Raw genomic sequence first — 21,991 nt, forward strand, 5'->3', positions numbered from 1 at the left:
CTTATAGTATTAAGGTCGTGGTTGTCTCGGCTACTGTACAGATCTCTGTAAAACTCCTCCGCTATTTTAACTATCATATCCATATTGGTAGTTATTTTGCCTTCTTTGTCCCTTAGTGCATACATCCGACTTTTGCCTATGCCAAGTTTCCTCTTCACTGCTTTGACGCTTCCTCCGTTTTTCAGAGCGTGTTCAATTCTTTCCATGTTATACCTTCTTACATCGCGTACCTTTCGTCTATTAATCAACTTCGAAAGCTATGCCAGTTCTATTTGTTCTGTTGTACTTGACACTTTCATGATTTGACGCTTCTTAATACATAGAAAGGAGATGACAAGGACAAGAAGAATTACAGGCCGATCAGGTTGCTCTTTGTAGTATACAAGCTATTTACAAAGGCAATTGTTAACAGAGTAAAGAAAAGATTAGAATTCAATCAACCAAAGGAACAAGCAGGATTTCGAACAGGCTACTCAACAATTGACCACATTCTTACTATCAATCAGGTAATAGATAAATGCTCAGAGTATAACCAACCACTATACATAGCCTTCATAGATTACGAGAAGGCGTTCAATTCAGTAGAAATATCAGCCGTCATGCAGACACTGCGTAATCAGGGCGTAGATATATAAACATTCTGGAAGAAATCTACAGGGGATCAACTGCTACAATAGTGCTTCATAAAGAAAGCAACAGAATACCAATCAAGAAGGGTGTAAGGCAGGGGGACACAATCTCCCCAATGCTATTTACCGCGTGCTTACAGGAGGTTTTCAGAAGCCTAGAATGGGAACAGTTAGGGATAGGAGTTAATGGAGAATACCTTAGTAACCTGCGCTTCGCCGATGACATTACATTGCTGAGTAACTCAGGGGACGAATTGCAACTCATGATTACGAAGTTAGACAAGGAGAGCAGAAAGGTGGGTCTTAAAATTAATCTGCAGGAAACGAAAGTAATGTACAACAACCTCGGAAAGGAGCAGCGCTTCGAGATAGGTAATAGTACACTTGAAGCTGTAAAAGACTATGTCTACTTAGGGCAGGTATTAACCGCAGAGCCTAACCACGAGATTGAAGTAACTAGAAGAATAGGAATGGGGTGCAGCACATTTGGCATGCACTCTCACGTTATGACAGGTAGATTGCCACTATGCCTCAAGAGGAAGGTATATAACAGCTGTATCTTGCCGGTATTTCACTACGGAGCAGAAACATGGAGACTTACAAAGAGGGCTCAGTTTAAGTTGAGGACGACGCAGCAAGCAATGGAAAGAAAAATGGTAGGTGTAACCTTAAGAGACAAGAAGAGAGCACAGTGTATTAGGAGACAAACGGGGGTTAAGGATATCATAGCTGAAATAAAGAAGAGGAAATGGACATAGGCCGGGCATGTAGCGCGTAGACAGGATAACCGCTGGTCGTTAAGGGTAACTAACTGGGTTCCCAGAGAAGGCAAGCGGGTTAGGGGGAGACAGAAGGTTAGGTGGGCAGATGATATTAAGAAGTTTGCGGGTATAAATTGGCAGCAGCAAGCACAGGACCGGGTTAACTGGCGGAACATGGGAGAGGCCTTTGTCCTGCAGTGGACGTAGTCAAGCTGATGATGATGATGATGATGATATTTGCTGTGAGCATACCGGATGCGGCGCTTCCTGATGTATACAACTTGTGGGAGCTTCTTGCGCAAGCTTCCACTAAGTTTGAACAGCGCGATATAATGCTCACAGAAGAGAACAAGCACATACACCCACACAGAATAAACATCCTTGCTGCACGATCATTGATCGAAGGTATTCGATCATTGATCGAAGGTATTCTTTGCACAACTTGTTTCATTTGCAGTACAAGTTCGTTTTGCAACAATATTTTCGGGTGCAAAGTGAATCTTTGGTTCTCTCGAGAGAACCCAATATGCACTAAGCATGCAGTTTATGTAGCGGCAATTAATAAAAAAACTTGGTTCCAAGATTCATCAAGTGAAATAACCTTTGTTGTGCAGTGACGATGTACATGTATGTGCACAGTACACGTTAAGATATACGTGACCATACTTGAAGTCATCTGCAGTATTAACTAAACAGTATACTACTGCAGTTCTCTGCAAATCTGAAATCTGATTCTTTCTGAAATGTATATTGAAAGCCTAGCATTCAAAAGACATTTCCTTTGCATCCAGCTTTATATATATATATATATATATATATATATATATATATATATATATATATATATATATATATATATATATATATATATATATATATATATATATATATATATATATATTGAAATACAACGGTGCAGCTGACGCTTTATTGAAGCAACAGCAAGATGGCACCCATCATGAAGAGGAACGGGCCGAAGACTGATGATGGTTATTGATAGATGAGGAAGATGACGTACAATGAATTCTCACACTAATTTCCCCCGTCGACGGAAGCGGCCAGCCTGGCCGCGAATTACGCTGTGGAACGCATACAATAGGGCTTGAGACGCGAAACGTGCACAATCTCTGTCCCGCGGCAGCGTTGGTCAGTGGGGACATGAACAGGTGTGACACGGTAGTTCACCGGTGAGGTCTGTTCGATAACTTTGTAAGGGCCAAGATAGCGTGACTCAAACTTTTCGCATAAGCCAGGCGTTCGCGCAGGAGTCCACAGAAGTACATTGTCGCCAGGGCGGTAGAGAACGACGCGGTGAGTGGCATCGTAATGATGTTTGCGATCTTCTTGGCTAGCTTCGGTGTTTACGCGGGCAAGACGACGGCATCGAGCAACGCGGGACAGAAACTGGTCGCAAACGAATGGTGAAGAATTGACGGGGCCAGAAAAGAATGAAACGTCGAGTGGTGATGTCGGTTGGCGTCCGTATACTGGGAAAAATGGAGAATAGCCTGTGGTTCGTTGAACTGACGTATTATATGCATACGTGACAAAGGGTAGTATGGCATCCCAATTGCGATGGTCCGGTCGGATATACATGGACAGCATGTCACACAGCGTGCGATGAAATCTTTCCGTTAAGCTATTGGTTTGCGGGTGATAGCTAGATGTTGTTTTATGAACTGTTTTTGATGCTTGAAGAACTTCACTGAGCGTGCTGGAAAGAAGTGCCTTTCCCCGGTCGCTCAAAAGGACACGAGGGGCTCCATGACGTAGATAAATAGCATTCAAGAAGAAAGTTGCTACTTCCGAAGCACTTCCTGAAGCGATTGAGGCCGTCTCAGCGTACCGGGTCAAGTGATCAACCGCGGTGACGATCCACCTCTTGCCGTCTGATGTAGTTGGGAGGGGCCCGAAGAGGTCAATTCCGACGACAGAGAACGGCTCTGATGGACAAGGAAGTGGTTGTAGGGTCCCGACTGGAGCAGTAGTGGGCCGCTTGCGGTGTTGGCAAAGTGCGCACGAGGCAATATATTTAGCTACTGTCGTGGAAAGACCTGGCCAGAAAAATCGACTGCGGATGCGCTCGTATGTTTTGTAGTAACCCAAGTGTCCTGACGTCGGGTCGTCGTGGGAAGCGCGCAGAACTTCAGTGCGTAGTGCGCGTGGTACGACGGGAACCCATCGGTGGCCTTCCGGGTGCAAAATGTATCGATATAGCACATCGTCCTCCAATTTGAATAGTCGGAGTTGTTTCCGGAGCCTGGCATTAGGGGAAGACGAAGCACCGGTAAGCCGACCAATGATGTCAGTGCAATAAGAATCGGCTCGCTGGTGAGTAGCAAGTGCTGACGGACGGGTGGATGAAGGTAGGGAAGAAATGGATGATATCGACGAGGCGTCCTCCGTATAGCCAATTTGACAAGGGGATGTGACGTGCACCGAAAACTGCGGCAAAGGGCATCGTGACAAAGCGTCGGCATCTTGATGTTGTCTTCCAGTCTTGTAGATGACGTCAAAGTCATAAGATTGTAATCGGAGAATCCAGCGGCCAAGTCGTCCCGACAAGTTTTTGATTGTGGACAACCAACAAAGAGCATGGTGGTCTGTCACAACAGTAAAATGTCGACCATGTAGGTACGGACGAAATTTTTGGATGGACCAGACAACAGCCAAGCACTCTTGTTCGGTTATCGAGTACCTCTTCTCTGCAGTGGTCAGAGTGCGGCTTGCATACGCGACAACTTTCTCGCGAAAGGCATGGTCGCGCTGGAGCAGTACGGCGCCGATTCCTTGTCCACTCGCGTCAGTGTGTAATATCGTAGGTGCCTTGTCATCGAAATAACAAAGCACCGGTGGGGATGTCAGTGCCTGCTTGAGTTCTTGAAATGAGGCTTCGCATTGATCATTCCAATCGAAGGAACCGGTACTAGCAAGGAGCTTGTGGAGAGGGGCGGCAATAGTGGCAAAGTTGCGAATGAAGCGGCGAAAGTACGATGCGAGTCCAAGGAAACTGCGTAGTTCTTTAGAACGAAAGGGTCGCGGAAAGTTGAGGACTGCGGAAATTTTGTCCGGATCGGGCTGGATGCCATCTTTAGTAACGAGATGTCCTAGAACTTTTATAGCTGTGTTGCCAAAATGGCACTTCCTTGTGTTTAGTTGAAGTCCAGCTTTGGAGAGGCATGTGAGCACTTGATCTAGGCGTTGCAGATGATCATTAAAAGTGGAAGAAAACACGACGATATCATCGAGGTAGCATAGACAAGTTTTCCACTTGAGGCCACGAAGAACAGTGTCGATCATCCTTTCAAATGTGGCGGGAGCATTACATAGACCGAATGGCATTACATTAAACTCGTAAAGACCGTCCGGCGTAGAAAAGGCGGTCTTTTCTTTGTCTGCTTCGTCCATTGGTATTTGCCAATACCCGGACCGAAGGTCAAGGGTGGAGAAGTATTGGGCGCCTTGCAATGAGTCAAGTGCATCATCTATACGAGGCATCGGATATACATCCTTTCGGGTAATCTTGTTGAGCGCGCGGTAATCAACACAAAATCGTACCGATCAATTCTTCTTTTGTACCAACACAACGGGTGATGACCAAGAACTGGTAGAGGGTCGTATGATGTTTCTGTTTAGCATATCGGTCACGTTCTCCTCGATGATTTTGCGCTCGGCCAAGGAAACTCGGTAAGGACGACGGCGTACAACAGTCTGACCTTCAGTGTCGATGCGATGATGCGCAACTGTGGTCTGTCCTAGTGCCGAAGCATTGGCGTCGAAGGAGGCCTGGTGTTTCCTGAGCAAATTCAGCAACGCCTCACGCTGAGAAGGAGAAAGGTCAGGATTTATCCCGGGAGCAAAGGAGGAGGAAGTAACAGACTGGGCCTGTTGTGGCTGAGCTGTCAAGGCGTCAAGAGAGACCAAAGAAACCGGTTGGGTATCCACATAACATGACACTGCAGAACCTTGGGTTGGAGGACGGGCTCTGGGGTAGGGTTCAGGCCAATGATTATCGCTGCACTGTCTTTGAACCGCACCAGGCTGGAGGGGACTACAACGCCGCGAGCTAGACAGCTGCTGGAAGGGGTGATAAGGACGTCACCATTGGCAATATTCGGAGAAGTGATGGTGATGAGTTGCTCTTGACCCGGGAGCAGTATGGATTCGGAAGCTGTGAAGAAACGCAATGGTTTTTCGTCGACGCGTTCGCTGCAGTGATCGGTCTCGGTCATTTCGACTACACGTTGACGGCAAGAAATTAATGCAGATGCTGATGAGAGAAAGTCCCAACCTAAAATTAGTTCATGAGCACATGAAATTAAGACAGCGAAGGTGATGTGATGAAGAATACCATCAATGAAGACACGCGCTGTACATTGGGCCGATGGTCTAATTATTGCTCCATTGGCCCCAATCAAAGATGATCCAAGGTAGGGTGTCTTCACTTTCCGCAATCGAGAACACAAGTCGGCACGCATAACTGAAATAGTTGCTCCCGTGTCCACCAAAGCCAACACCCGCACACCTTCCACAGTTACCAATAACATGTTTGACGGTCGTTCAGGAGGACTTGGGTCATTTCGCCGCGATGCAGTTTTCCCTCCAAAAACTGCACTGTTTAGTTTTCCGATCGCTGGGCAGCCAGTTGAGAGACAGGCCGAAGTGGTGAAACAGAGCGTCGGAGTGGCGAAGGGGAGTGTGGTCGGGATGCACGTGTATTGTTGGTCGTGTTGGAAATGCGCACAGGAGACGGTGATCGGTGGTTGGAAGGACTGTCGGCATAACGGTAGTAGCCTCGAGCACATGTGTCGTCTCGTTCAAAAGCGGCATAACCACGACGTTCATCTTGCTGCCGACGTCGACAGACCCGGGAAATGTGTCCTCGAATTCCACAGTAGTAGCAAATAGGACGTGGGGCCCGCCAGGAAGAATGGTAGGTAGGGTTTGGTGGACGGGCGACTAGAGGTGCAAGATGTTCGTGATCAGGTACAGGTGGTGGTACTTGAGACGGCGAGGGTTGCGTTGCAGCGATCTGTGCATACGAAGGGGGTTGGGCGCATGGTGGAGCACGGTGAATGCTTTGGAACGCTGACATTTCTTCCCTAATAATTCCACGCAGATCGCTAGAGGCGGGTTGAGCGGGAACGTTGTTAGAAGGAGGTAAAGTGTAGGCTTGCAATTCCTCACGAATTATGGCTCGAATGATGGATCGGAGCTCCATACTGTTTACCAGGGGGTTCTCAGAGAAGTCGGGTCGTAGGCAGATTGACTGCAAGGTATCAAGCCGCTGGCATACCGAGACGACGTCGGAAACCGTCGAAGGGTTGTGTGCGACGAGGGCGTTGAAAGCGGTAGGTCCGATACCCTTCAGAAGGTGCCGGACACGATCAGCTTCTGGCATGGTGTCGTCGATACGGCGGCAAAGTGCAAGCACATCCTCAATATAGGAAGTGTAGGACTCACCACAATGTTGAACGCGTTCTGCCAGTTTCTTGCGAGCAACTTCTGAACGGACGGTCGGTGTACCGAAAATGCGTCGGAGCTGGTCTTTGAAGGAAGACCAATCGCGGAAGTCGCTCTCATGGTTCAGGACCCACGTCTTGGCAACCTGAGAGACGTAAAACTGGACGCGTCCCGATTTCGATGCCTCGTTCCAGTTGTTGTAGACACCTACGCGGTCATAGTTGTCGAGCCAGTCTTCGACATCTTCGCCAGGCAGACCGGAGAAGATTGGAGGCTCCCGGGGGGGGGGTTGTTGACCGGGCTAGGGTTGGCGGCTGGTGGTTGCGCCGGCGGGTGGTTCGGTTGGGCTTGCTCTTGGGCCATGGTGCTCTGCTGGCGCAAGCGACGTCCCGAACGGAGCTCCAGGAGCTGGCTTTGGATGGAGAGAGGTCGAAGAGATCGGGAAGCACCTTCCACCACTTGAAATACAACGGTGCAGCTGACGCTTTATTGAAGCAACAGCAAGATGGCACCGATCATGAAGAGGAACGGGCCGAAGACTGATGATGGTTATTGATAGATGAGGAAGATGACGTACAATGAATTCTCACAATATATATATATATATATATATATATATATATATATATATATATATATATTGCTGGCATTTGCTTTCACAGCAGTTTGCCGAAAGTGACATACTTATTACACACCAGAGGTAATTGGCTTTGAAAGGAATTACTTCCAGAGTTTTTGTGAAGCACTTGTTTGGAATGTTCTTGGTGGCACATGCACAGTCCATGCAGGTGTAGTATTCAATACTTTTTTTACGAGGGAATAACAGCACCGTTGATGAAATAGAGAGATAGCAATGGGGAGGTGTCCTCGTAAGGAGAGACAGTTACGGGTCGGCACCTTTCTTTTCTTTTCTTCTGATATAACCACTTATATATAGACACAACACACATGCTGTCTGTACTTCTCACCACATCTTTTCTTTATATAGTGCTGATCATAAAATTCATGGCTAAATTAAGTCTATGCAAATGCAGCCTAATAATTCAGACACTTGAATTATGTGACCCATAAAATATTGCCATAACTTGATGCAGCATATTTTGGCTCTATTATGAGTCACAAGAATGCTCGGCGTAGACGCACGCTAAAGAATGACAGGTATATAGATCATAACAAAAGCAAATAGCTACATTGAGCACAGCATAGGTGCAACATTGCTTGTAACCTTGGTGTCTGGTTTCATCTCTTTTCCTGTTGAAACAATGACATATGTATACTCTGTTCTTTGTCCAAATAACCCAATTAGCAATTAGTCACTAAATCCATACTCGTTCTTGCGATATACTTATACTGTAGAGAAGAAAATATTTCTTTGCTGTGCTTTATACAAGGCTAGAGCAGTACAGGGGCAATGCATACACCCCTGGCATCAACAAAGCCATAGAGGAAACCAGGGTATGAATATTGCTTTATTTTGAATGCACAAGATTGCGATATCCTATTACATATGAGTGCTAGGTCTTCGGAATAATTTGTCCTTTCTTCTTCAGCTTTAGAATTTCTGGCATGTTTTTAACTTCCTGCAAGAGTTGTATACTCATTTGCTGTTTTTTTTTTTTTTTGTTATAGAACCTACACATACCAATGAGGAGCTTCTGCTCCTATACTAGACTCTGAAATGAATAACTCCCTCATTTACTGTGTGGAGCACTTTTTCACAATGTGCTTAGTAGCACACACTGAGGGTGTACTACTGAATACATCTATTTTAAGGGATAATTGTGCAGCACTGTGGATAAATTAGAGAGAAGGCAACAGACACGACATGAGTCTGCCTTGTCTTTTAATTATAGTGCTATTTGATTTCCATCTCATAAAGAAACTGCATGGCATAATTCAGTCTTGGCAAATGCAGCATAGTCCCATCTTGGTAAAGGCTACTGTACATACTTTTTGTAGAGCAGGCAGTGCTATAAAAAAAAAAGAGCTTGATTGAAGCTGAAGACGCAGGATGTTTTTGCCCCAGTGTGTATCAGAAGATGCTCAGCATAGACACATAATAAAAAATGACTGGAGAAATTAGTTACACCAATAGAAAATAATTATACTTAGCAGGGCTATAATGCAGTACTGTGTGTTACCTTGGAGGTGGTTTTTATCTCTTTCTTTGTTGATGCAACCACATAATTCTGTATAACGTGGAAAAAGCTCCACTAGCAATTTGTCATCCATGATGTAATTTGCACAGAGATTGCTTCATCGAACATTTACTGTACAGCAGAAAGTTTGCTTTTATTTGCTGCATTGCATAAAACATGGCTAGAGCTGTACATGGACTGTGCATGCATGTGTGGCATCGACAAAATCACACAGGAGACAGAATCAAGAGCATCAGTTTATTTTAAGGCACACAAAAACGTCACATTCTACTTTGATACTGACAGGTAAGAGATTGACAAATCCAACTTTTTTCACACATACTGTGAACAAATTAGAATATTCATCGTTGCTGCAAACTCGTTCAGCAAGAAGGCAAGAGCCATTGATTTGTGCAACATGGTAATCATATGAAATAAGACAGACTGATTAGAGGCTCATTACAAGCCACTTCATGGTTGTTTTCCAGAAACACATGCTTGCTTAGCCCTTTGCCATAGCAAGAATGCAGTTCTAGACAAGGCACCCAACATGTGAGGCTTTATATGTACGAGTGTTTTTTGGGTGCATTGGAGACCACTTCATAGACAAGAGCACAATAAATCTATTTGTGATAGAATACAGTGTATACCATAATATAAATGACAATGCACCGTCTCCTGCTCCCTGCAGCAATGTGAAGGAAGATAAAAATAAGGCACATCTTTCCTTTAACGTTGAATACACCTGGTAATCAAGCTTTCAGAATTGAGCTGTTGTAAGGCACTGATTTCATATATTAAGCACCTTCTCGCAAAGCAAATAGTATGTACCGGAGCAAAGCGGTGCCAGCTATGTGCCAGCGTGAAAGAAGATGACGTTCGTGTGGTTCGTGCTTGCCGGGCTTCTGCCTGAACCAGCTCGTTGTGGCTAACACTTTGTCAATAATAATAACAACTCTTCGTAGGCGTACTCGCAGGTTACATTGTAACAAGTTGTAAAGATGTGACTGCCGTGGCCGGGATCAAACTCCCAAACTTCGGGTCGGCAGGCGAGCACCTTAGCCCATGATCCACCGTGGTGGACGCAACTTTAAGTAGTCATGTGGCTCTGGGGTAGAAAAATTGGCTACTTCACAGAATGCCTGGGTTCAATTTTGTTTTTACCTGTGAGTTTTATTCTGTATGGTCTAGAAATAGTTTACTCTCCGCCATTGTCACTGAAACAGGCAGCAGATTTTTTTTTGACATAAGCTTTCTAAAGTTATTATGATAAGATTCCCAATGTCTGTTTTAGCAATACTTGAGAATAAAGCCTTACTGTGGGCTTCTAACCTGCAGGACACGCCCAAATATCATGGGTCATGAGTATGCACCAGATGTGTATAGGAAAGGGTTTCATGATTTACGCGACAGGTATTTCATGTCATTCAAGCGATGACGCGTCAGTCATGTTTGTCTTACACTCATACTCTTATATGCCAGTTTTGGTACGTACTAGTAAAGGAGGTGATCATCCAAGCACCCAGACGTAGGCAGCTAGATAGCTGGATAGATCGAAACGGTCAAAATACCTTTATTTCGGTAAAAAATGATTTGATACTCGGATGGTGCACACACACTTAAGACCAAATTGGAAGATCATTTGGAACATAGTAAATGATTGGGCATGTGACGACCTTTTTCATGTATTAAGAGTGGAGCTGTTTAAGCAGAGCATTGGTTTGCGATGGGAGAACAGAAATAACTGTCAACATGAACGGGCACATGCTCTCTTTGGCCTCTTGTCCATCTTTGTCCTGCTGTGCTTCGCTACCAGAACACATGCGCCAATAAGTCCGGCATGGGATGCATTAAGACTGGTGGATTAGAGAATGAGTGCAAAGAGAACGAAATGTTGGATTCTCAACGAGACGACAGTCAAATCTATGTACTGACAATCTGAAACAACCACTCGGCTATCTAGGCACGCTAGCAAAAGTTATCATAGCTATTTATAGTATAGTGTGCAAGTGGGTTGGAAAGATAAGCGAGAGTGAGGAACGGGGAAAAAGGTGGGGAGAGAGATGGTGTCGCATAGAAAGAACGAGGAAGAAACAGAATCAAACAGTGAGGAAAAAAAGATGAAAAAAGAGAAATAGAAGGCAATCTAAAATAGAGACAAAAATAAATTGTAGGAAAGAAGACAGAAATAACAGACAAAAAGAAAAAGAGAAAGAAAAAAGACTAATAACACAAAAACAAGGAAGTTTCTTCAGTATCATTTTTTTCAGGCTTGGCAACTCTATTGAAAATCTGCCTCATTTGTCCCATTGTTATGACGTGAGAACAACACTAGGCACTAGTTGCAGATTAAATCAAAGGCCTGAAAAATGTGTCCCGCCCGCCTTTCTTGAGTGACCAAGCCTGCACAAAACACTCTGAAGCTGATATTTTTGCCCTACTAACGAGGCCCTGCGATAGACCATGAGGATCGTCTTTGCTTCTGAGAAGAATACAAAGATTTTTTCCTTTGTCGCTGCTAAATGTCACAAGGCATCACGCGAGCATGTTCAAAACTTCAGCAGCTGTTTTGTACTTTACAAGGAAGAAAGTTGTGTCATTTTGCTAAACAGCACTCACACTTACTTCTTGCCTCTTGCCCTTGATAACGTGTTCAGGCAAATCACACAGATGTAATTGGTCTCAAGCTTTTGTTCCACAAGCACCCCATGCAGCCAGAACATACCAACAAAGTAAATTTTCGTTATTTTATAATCAGCATATATATTTTAGCCATTCTAAATGTCGGTATCATCTCTCTCAAATTTTAATGACAAATCTCTCTCAGAAATGTTCCATATATAAGATGTGGTAAAAAGGCCTTTTAAATTACATTACTTGACGTTTTTCACCCCCTCCTCCACATCAAATTTCTGCACCACGCTAGCTTTTTCAGGACTGAACTTTGCAATTGTGGGCCACCAGATCAGGAAAGTTTGATACTTTCGGTTTCTTTCTAATGATGTGCTTTCTCATAAGGTTAGATGCGAGATGGCGCAGTGGTGTGCATTTGTTCTTCCTGCATCCTCGTTTTTTCGCTGTGTCAATTTCAACATGCATACAATGCATCTGTGCAGAGATTTGAAGATATTCAGCACAACTGCAGATAAATCAACACAAGTGACACGAGGACAAGCACAGGCTTCCAACTGAAATTTCATACAACATATAATATATAGCCCACATCCAAAATATTAACATGCTCATGGTAAGAAAAAATAACTTAAGTGAAAGTGCACTAAAATGAACTGAAAAAAAAAACTAAGGCAAAATAGCACATGACGATGAATACAGGTAAGCCTGTTTTTTAACAGATAGGAACATCGAAGGTTTAATGTCACCAGCTTCCTTTATTTATTAATGCAGCCTTTATGATAGTCCTGGTGCTATCATAAAGGTGAGCAGCAGTAGGTTTTGTTTTCTCAAACAGAGGCTGGCCACCACATTCTCAACAGTCAGAAGCCAAAGAACCATCTCTATTTATGGTTTTTACCTTTTGACAATGTTCCTGCAACCGTATACTTAGACACCTGTCTCTTTCACCCACGTAACTGGGTCCACAGAACCAGGATATGCTGTAATCGATGCCTCCTGTACAATCAACAAAGTTTTGCCGTGCATAGATTGGCTATGGTTCAAAGCTCTTTTAACATCACACGTTTAATTACATGAGATTCCTTATTCAGTGCATTGGTAAAATGGGAAAGTATCTAAACATACGGTTACAGGGAAATTTGCAAAAAGTAAAATACATGAGTAGAGATGTTTCTTTGAGTTCTCATAATTACAAATACGATTGCCGGTGCCTGTTTGAGAAAACACAAGTTCTTATAACTCATCCTCATGATGGCGCACAGAACGTTTAAAACTTTAGACTGCAAAGAACTGGCTTACCTGGATTCATTGGCATGTTTTATGTCATCGCTTTTCGTTTTTTTTTTTCTCTTGTGGTCTCTGTGATGTTATGCTAAGCATAAGCATGTTGTTTTCATCTCGTGCGTAGGCAACACATTTCGGAGTCGAGATAAATTTCAATTGGATGTCGGCGCAAATTCTCGTCTCACTTGTGCTGCTGTGTTTACCGCTGAGCAGTTTGAAGTATGGAATACCAACTAGTCCGCAGCCACATATGTTGCTCCGTGCACAGAAACCATGGGGGGCTAGCCGCACGCTCAAAGTCAAATGTTAATTCATCGCTCGTGCAGCCATGGAAACGAATAGCGAGGCTTAATTGAGCATGCGGGTCACATGGGCACTTTCTATCGAAAGTGAATTTATGGACTCCGCATCTAACGCAATCAAGAAACTGACTGGATAGCCATCGAAATTATATCGTGTGATGCCTGTACTTTAAATTTTTTCTGAATGATATAGTGGTTAAACTACCGCTCACTTAACAGCTCAGCTAATATGAGTTCGTTGCTACTACGCATGTAAAATAAGTATTCGACGAACAAGCGCAAGAATCTGAGCAGGTAGCCGAGCGGCCGCGCAAACCACAAAACTACAAGCGCACCCAGCAAAACTGGCAACACGTACGGACTACCACACCGTCACCACCGCATACACAACAGAAGCAAATATCACGGATGTCAAAGAGCAAACAGGTTGACGAGTCCTAGACATCGTGTCCTTCACGCTGGCTCAGGCGAACCACAAAATTCGGCGGTTTCAAACGCGAACACAGTCTAACTATTCACGTTCACGAAGCTCATTGCAACGCCAAACACAATTACATTGCGCGCCAACGACGTGAGCACCGAGCAGACCATAAACACAAAAAAAATACGCCCGATGTGCCTTCATAAAAAAAAAAGAAAAAGGTTTCCATAGGTTGCCTGAGAACCAACGCTTCCTCTAGGAAGATGCCTGCCGCATGAAAAGAAAAACAACTGCCACACTCTTTCTCTCTTTCAATTTAGATTGTTCTCGGTCGCTAGCGTCACCTGTGGCGGACGGTGCAACGCAACACTTTGCATAGCCTCCGAAACAGTCGTGCACAGTTGCAGCTCTCAAACAACTCTCGACTGACGCGCCCCTATGGGCCGCAGATGAAAAACGCCTAGCTGGTACCTTAGAAGTGTGGCAGCTTGGGCTATTTGGTTCTCGCGCTATAACTATCGTCATCGTAGCTGGTACCATCCGCCGCCGTGATGATAGTGTCGGTCGCAAGCGTCACCGCAAGGCGCTTGTTTAAAACTGAAGGCAGGCCAACTCCACTGGGAGCGCGAGCCATTCCTCATTCATCTTCCTAGAGGAGGCGTTGCCTGAACCGGCGTTGCCGGGAAGCTAGCAGCAAGAGAAAATTTGAGAAGCGATTGAGAGAAATGGGGGAGGAGCGTTGGGCTAGGAAGGTTTTCAGCTACTTGTACATGAAGAATGTCGATGCAAAATGGAGTAAGCGAACCAGGAAATTGACTGGTAAATACTTAGAAAACAGCAGGTGGCCAAACCAAAAAGAACTATGGGTTAAGAAGAAAGTGAAGGAAACAGAGACTGACATGTGGAGAATGGGCATGATTGAGAAGTCCGCACTAGAGATCTATCGAACTTATAAGCAGGAAATTGCCAAGCAAAGGATCTATGATAATTCTCGGGGTAGTTCTCTTCTGTTCGAGGCCAGGACGGGAGTACTGCGAACCAAGACATACCGGGCCAAATACGAAGGGGTAGACACAGTACAAGGAGGTTATACTTAGAACTTCTGGAGTGGCGGTCCCGCATACCCGCCCATGTATCGGAGTGAAGCCGCGGAAACCCGTCGGCGGCCATATTGCTCAGGGCAGAAGGAGGCGGCGACTGCCTTGTGCCGCCGTTGTGCCCCGTACGCTTGCAGCCGTGCCTTCTGTAATAGCAATGAAAGGGCCGCTTTATTTTTCTTAGGACGCGAGGGAACTTTGAAACGACTAATATACATCCTATTTATTTTTTTCTTGACACTTACACTGAGAGTTAAAGATGATGCGATAGGATATCAGTTTGTATTATATGTTTACACTGTTGTCTCACGGCAGAAGTACCGATCGAGAAGATGCAACGAAAATAAAATTTAAGAGCGGGAGAAGTTGTAGAATGCTAGCTGGAGACGAAAACAAAAATATGAAACCAATAACGCAATAAAGGAAACTGAAGGTTCACGGTACAACCATATTTATTCACTTGTCCACATTCAGCACCACGGTTACCGGCCGCGGCGGCCACTTTTCTAATGGAGGCGAGATTTCGAGATTTCGGCGCAGATTAATGATTAAAACGAGATTAAAACGAGATTTCGGCGCAGGTTAATGATCCCCAGATGGTGAAAATTAATCCGGAGCCCTCCACTACGGCAAGGCTCATTGCCTGCAATGCGTCGGCCCGTTAAACCCTACAGTTAGTCACATTCAGCACCAGATGCATTTGACTAAACCAAACGTTAAATCTTCCAGCAAAAAATTTAAATTCTGACTAAAAGAACAAATGCATCAAACACTAACAGTGAGCTAAATTAAATAGAAAAACACATCAATCAAGTTCTCGCACTTAGAGATTTTTGAAAATAATCTCTCTTGTTAGTAGTGTGCGCACGTTTTTGTTACAGTTCTCCTGGTTCATTCTCCTAGAAATGTGATGAAGTCTTGTTCTGATGTACACGCTGGCAATTTTCTTTGATAAGCTATATATATGGTTATCAAGGGGGTCACAGTCCAGCAGGTGAGGCTCCAGCTGCGCGAACAATGCTTTTTCAAACACTGCAGTCATCACATGTACCAAAAGGCTATCTGAGCTAGTATTAAGGGATTTCAAATTCTTGCATTCATGCTGTAGTACTCGCAGTCCCTTTTCTGCAATACTGCAGATCTCTAAGACGTCCTTGGATGGTGCGACAAGTCCACCTCTGTTTTTTGCTCTGACAAGGTCTGGTTCTTCGCTTGATTCCAGCGCAGCACAGCACTCCTCACAATTCGTGACAGACCGCACCTTGCGAGCCACAAATCCCGCTATATACGGCACAACAGCACTCGTCACCGCTGAAAGGCTCTGGGGGAGATCCACACGATGAGTGTAGTCATGTTCATCATCCACAGGCTCCAGAAGCGACGACCTCATGTGTGACGTAACTGCTGTTGGTGACTCGGCAAGGCTGACAGCACTGGACATGTTCAGGATAGACACCACATCTCGGCAGCAGTTCCCAGCGTCAGACGATGTTACCTCTGTGTGGAAGAGGAGGCGCTTATAGGCGGCTCTGAACTGGCAGGCTGTGGGGTTGTTTTTGTATCCCCCCTTTCCCCTCACACAACCAAAAAACGTTTCCAAATGGTCTTGCGACATCTTGTGCGTCAACAGATACTTCAAAATTTTCGTGGCCACAAGGGCATCGAAAAGGGCAGTGACACTTCGAATGCAAATGATGAGGCCAACAAACCCAGTTTTTTTCAGTCCATCTATCACTGGTCGCCCACTTGCATCCTTCAGCCCCCTAATATACTCCTCGGCTTCGTGGAAGAACGATTTCCAAGAAGCTGCATTCTGCTGCCGCAGTGGGGCTTTGAATGATCGCGCCAGAGGGTTCCTCGAGTTCAGAATATCGAAGAGGCGATCAAAGATTCGAATGAACTCCGCTGTTGCGTGGGCACCTTGAAACTGGGGAAGCTTCAGTTTATACTCGCAGAAGTCCAGTGCATCAGCAACAGATGAGCTAAGGGTCTGCACAGCCAGTCGAACCTTCATTTTTTGCTTTGCCCACTCCAGATGAACTTTCGTCAGCTTGTTTCCAAGGTGCAAGCCCTCTTTTTGTTGCAAGGCCTCAAGAGCTTCAATGTATGACCACTTCACTTTGCGCCCTTGAATATCAGTGAGGTGGTTTACTGATCCCAAGCAGTTACGCACAAGCTTGATCATGTGGCAGGCATCTAGAATCACAAATACTTTGCTTGGGCAATCTTCTAAGCACTGGAATGAGGTGTTAAATCCCGGAGAACGACAGCGGAGATCAGCACCAAGAAAACTGGCCATTGAAAAGTTCGAGGCCGCTCCATCAAAAGTCAGTGATGCTGCTATGACACCTGCTGAAGTCACGCGCGAGATACACTCTTTCGTTAGCTGCGCTCTTTCAGAACCAGAGAGAGAATCAATGAAAAAATACCCAAGGGGCACCTTCAGCCTCATATTGAGTGCCACCAGCATGAAAACACAGGCATTCGTTGCTTCTGGGAGGCTGTCATCTGGCATTTCCATGCCCAAGTCGACATATCCGAAAACTTACTTTGTTGCCCACAAGTTGGACATGTTTTTTAATAGACATGTCGTCAACCATTATGGCAGCGACCAGTGGCTCATCTCTTCCTTGCACTATGTTCTTGATAAACTCGAATGATTCTGAGGTGAAGCCGGGATCACCATTCACTGCCTTGTACCATTCGCGAAGAGTTCGCTGGTTTGGCAAAGCATTGTTAAACTTAGCTCGCACATAAGCCCTTGGCGAATAATAGTGAAGCCTCAGTGCAAATGCTCTTAATTCTGGGGGGTATTTGTTCGTCTTTTCATGAGTTCTCTTGAGAAGCTGCTGGATATCCGGAGAAAATGACGCTTGGAAAACCTCCAACTCTTTTTCCGACAAAAGGTTCTGCTCCTTTAGCTGCTCAATCAAATCCTGAGAAGCATCAATGCGTTTTGAAAGTCTCCGTTTCTTCTGGTGCAACGTCTTGACCTTCTTTTTCAGCTGCTGTACCTCTTTCGCCGATTCATGCACTTTCTACTTGTACCACTCCTTCGGGGGGGGGGGGGGGAGTTTGCAGGGGGGAGACTTCGGCAGCTTCATCCAAAACAGGCTCCTGAGGCGAAGGCATCTCCCGACTTTTTGGAGGAGCTCGTTTTCTCTTCTCCTACGCAAAAAGAGGAATAACGCGACAGCGTCAGAAATTTAGGCATTTAGAGCGAATGCGCAACTAAATATTAGAAACTGAAAATCCCAGAGATGCGGAGCTAACGCTACAATAACTACATTTGGTAAACGAAGAGCTCACGAAGCGTACTCACTGGCTTTTGTAGGTGCGCTGGAAACGCTGCAAACTTGGTAGGGATGCTACCAGCTCGTAGTCTCGTTGTTTGCCCTGTTCTATCGAAGCAATCTGCTTCAAAGTGCGTTGAACACAAGACGTCATTCTTCTTCGGAGTCCAACCTTCTCGCCTCACAGCGCGCTCCCATGCACTGCGCAATTCGCAGTCTTTGGGAAACCTGCAAAGCACAAAAATGTTTCACAGTGTCTCCATGGCACCCGGACGTAAATGGGAAATGCTTGTACGCGCGAATGCATTCGTAATCGCAAAAATATGCGAGGGAAAGCGAGCGAGCAAAGCACGCTACTTACACGTGAAAAGTTATCCCCGGTGTTTGCTTCACGCGATTTGCGCAGCCAAATGCTGCGCAAGAGCCCACCATCGTCTTCAGAAGAGGTCACAGTCGTCTGCCACAGCGGCCTCATTCGATTAGAGGCACCGCACTCAAGAAAAACAACGGAGAGGCCGCACGCACATGCACGCGTTACAATGCGTTCGACCGCTTTCTGCCCTGAGCAATATGGCGGCGCGTGGCGTCAGCCGCGGAGCCCCTCCGCCACTCCAGAAAGTTTAGTGTAACCTCCTTGACACAGTATGCAATGCGTGTGGAGAGGAAGAAGAAACTGCCGAACACTTGATAATGTTCTGTAAAGGGCTTCACCCTATAGTTCAGGATGATCGCGCAGAGTTTTTCAAAGCACTGGGGTTTAGGGACCGGGAGGGCAAAATAGACTTTAAGCGGGTAGACTTAACTAGAAGGAGGTTATCTGACTGGTGGCAAAAGTCAAGGCACGAGTGAAAATTAAACTCTTCACTGCAAAGTACGAATCCTCCACTGACATTTCAAAGAAAAAAATAAATCTAGTTTTTGGTTCATTAAGTATTACGGCTTGGCGGCGCTAGCCATCGCCCGATCTAAAGAATACAACCATTTCTATTCATCTATCCATTTATTGTAAACTTTCACAAAAAGCTGTTATGTTCCACAAATCCGCCTAGATCCAAGCCAAGTCGAGTGAAAATAGCATTTTCGTTATTTTGAACAAAAATGTTTTCCCTTGCCTGCCAAATGGGCGTGAAACACCTGTCATTATGAAGGCGCTGCCTACGTAGGAATTAGGGTCTTTGTACTCAGCCTTCAAGATTCGCAATTTCGGCATTCGGTACAAACTTCAGAGGCTATGCCTTGTATTAAAAAAGTTGTTTGTTGAGTGTCAGTGTCACCATGGTCCCTAAATACGTAAAAATATTGAGGAACCATGGTGTCACTTAAGTAAGGTTAGTTTTAATTACGTTTACGCCTTTTCAAAACTTTCTACGCTATTTTTTTTTTTTGCATATAAGCTCCAAAAACATAAAAACTTATTTGAAGACACCCCTACTTGAGGGGGGCCACCGCCATAGTTCTGACCAACGTTTCGACCGCCGCTTACCAAGTGATCACCGATAATATATAGCCACCCTACCGATAATCCGGCAGGCAAAGGAAATCTAGGAGGCGTTGTTTTGAACGGCCTGTCATTTTGAACGGGTGAATATAGTATACCGGCAATGCTCACCAAGTCGCAGCAGCGGCGGCCCACATTTATTTAACAACGTCTATCAGCTGAATAAAAGTTTCTAAGCACATGTTTAAGTGATTACTGTAAATAAAAGACGGGAAAAGTTTCCTTCAAGCTGAAGAAACTGCCCTTTTATATAATTACCTCATCAGCTGCACCATCGAGAAAGTGCATTTATTAGTCGAATGAGTTCTGGCGATGGCATTAAGTGACGAATGACATTTAGGCGAATGCCATTTCGTTCGTCCTTGTGGCACTGCGCGAATGGCATTAAATCTGAAGGCATTAGGAGGTAAATATCATTTTCTCCGTGCAGTTTTTTCTCTCACCTGATTTATTTATCACGTGTGATTTATTGTAGAGTAGCCTTTCTTGAACCGAGCACACTCTTTGGGTTGGTTAAGTCAAATGTTTATTTTATCCTGTTTGAAATGACTTTTGCAAATATTTTGTATATCACAGGAGGTAACCTAATGACATTATAGTGGTTTGTGTAACCTAATCAGATTATAGTAGTTTCGTGTTTGGTATTTTTTTTATGTATTAGGACATTGTTGGTATTTTTACAGCTCGCTGCAGCTTTGGGCCATCCGGCAAGCTGAAGATGCCGCCCTGGTGCAAGGACTTCGAGCAGCCACCTGAGGTACCGTCCTCACAATCAACGGAGAGTGGGAAGGGACAGGGGTTTATCCCCCTCTTCCCTCACCTCTCCCGGTAAAACTACCGGACTTCAAATAAAGTCTATACATTCATTCATTCAGCTGCGACACAGAGTACAAAGCGTAGCTGGTTTCTTCCAAGTAAATTCTCCTGTATTTTTAATTGCATCTTTTGTTATTCCGTCATCGCCAGCTACCTTCTCACAGGCATATCCCGTATGGCCTTTCTAATCTCGCCAGTAGTTACGTATGGGACTTCCGTATCCTTCTCGTCACTACTTCCACTCAAGTTGGATGACTTATTTTTGAACTATATAGCCACTTGAAATATGTCGTTGAAGTCGACAATTTCCTGCTTGTCTTTGAGAGTATGCATAGTTTCTTCCTGTACAAAGTATGTTTTTCAGTTTTGACACGGGTGCCTTTTCTTTTCTTACAACTCTTTCTATCGCATTGATTTTGTAGTTTATGTCGAGGACTTTCCTCTTGTTCATAAGCTCTGTCAGCGCAGTGAACTCTACTTTAGATGTGGAGCTAGTCTCTTTCTCATGTTACTGTCTCTATATTAAATCCTTATTAAATTGGGAAAGCTTGCATAGTTCTGGTGTTGGCACTATCACTCCAACTTTGATGGCTGTGTCAAAGATCAGTGTAGTAACAGTTTCGTTCACCCCTTCGAGTTATTGTTCACTTTACAAAAATGCCTTTTCTCCCCATATTTTACACCAGCACTGCCTTTTCAGCACGCCCATTTTCCAAAGTAAACACAGCATCCATAATCTAGTGGGCCAGTGTGAAGATGAAAAAGCCCTGTTTAGTGTTTGATAAAAAATATACTCTTAATATGATGCTTCAATGTACTCTGAACCATCTATGTTTCTCCCCTCCCTCATGTATATAACTTTCCAAACGCACAAACGATGCGGACTAGCAAAAGCGAAATAAGCCGCAAGCTGCTGTACTTGTGGAGCAACACGAATGCGCGAAAGCCCCATCTCCGTAGCCTATGGTCCACTATTGAGATATATTATCACCAAGTGTAACACGAACCAGCATTTATGCTCCGGCACAAGAATTTAAAAAGCTGTGTGAAAGGGGGTGTTGAACAAGCAAGAGCGGTGAACGAGAGATTTATTTAGCGCAAGGGCTAACTGAATGCAAGCCTGCGATCACAGCACGTCGTCTTCTTCTTTCTCTACTTGAGCTCGATGTCCACTGCCCTCGTTACAATCACCCCCCCCCACCCCCCGGGTGACGAGGGAGCCGTCTTGGCGACCTAAGGACAGGTGTACTCAGAAGGTTCATAGTATGGCTTGAGCCAAGAGACATGTATGATTTCTTGTCTGCAACGGCGCTTGTCCGGAGATGCGTCCAGCGGCTCGACAAGGTAGTTTACAGGAGATGTTTGGCGTACAACTCGATGGGGACCATGATACCTGGACGAAAGCTTGTGGGAGAGTGCCGGAGGAGTAGAAGGAATCCATAGCCACATCAATGAGTTAGAAGCAAAGCTCATAGGCGTGGTTGACGCATCGTGGCCATGTTTTTGGTGCGTCTGGTTGTGTGACGTGAACGCACAAGCAAGTGTCCGACATTTTTCAGCGTGTGCTTCTGCTCGTGAAATGGTTGTCAACTTTGAAGGGTCCAATCGATAAGGAAGAATGGTATCCATAGTTGATGATGGCTCGCGTCCATAAA

General features: G+C 44.9%; 1 long non-coding RNA gene across 1 annotated transcript; it reads left to right on the top strand.

The window, feature by feature from the left end:
* Positions 1-19,542: 19,542 nt before the first annotated feature.
* LOC119169470 (uncharacterized) lies at positions 19,543-20,394 on the top strand. Its single transcript, XR_005109623.2, has 2 exons — positions 19,543-19,926; positions 20,204-20,394. It is a non-coding gene; the product is annotated as an uncharacterized LOC119169470 (long non-coding RNA).
* The last annotated feature ends 1,597 nt before the right edge of the window (positions 20,395-21,991 follow it).

Source organism: Rhipicephalus microplus, chromosome 2, assembly GCF_043290135.1.
Source record: "Rhipicephalus microplus isolate Deutch F79 chromosome 2, USDA_Rmic, whole genome shotgun sequence".
Lineage (NCBI taxonomy): Eukaryota > Metazoa > Arthropoda > Arachnida > Ixodida > Ixodidae > Rhipicephalus > Rhipicephalus microplus.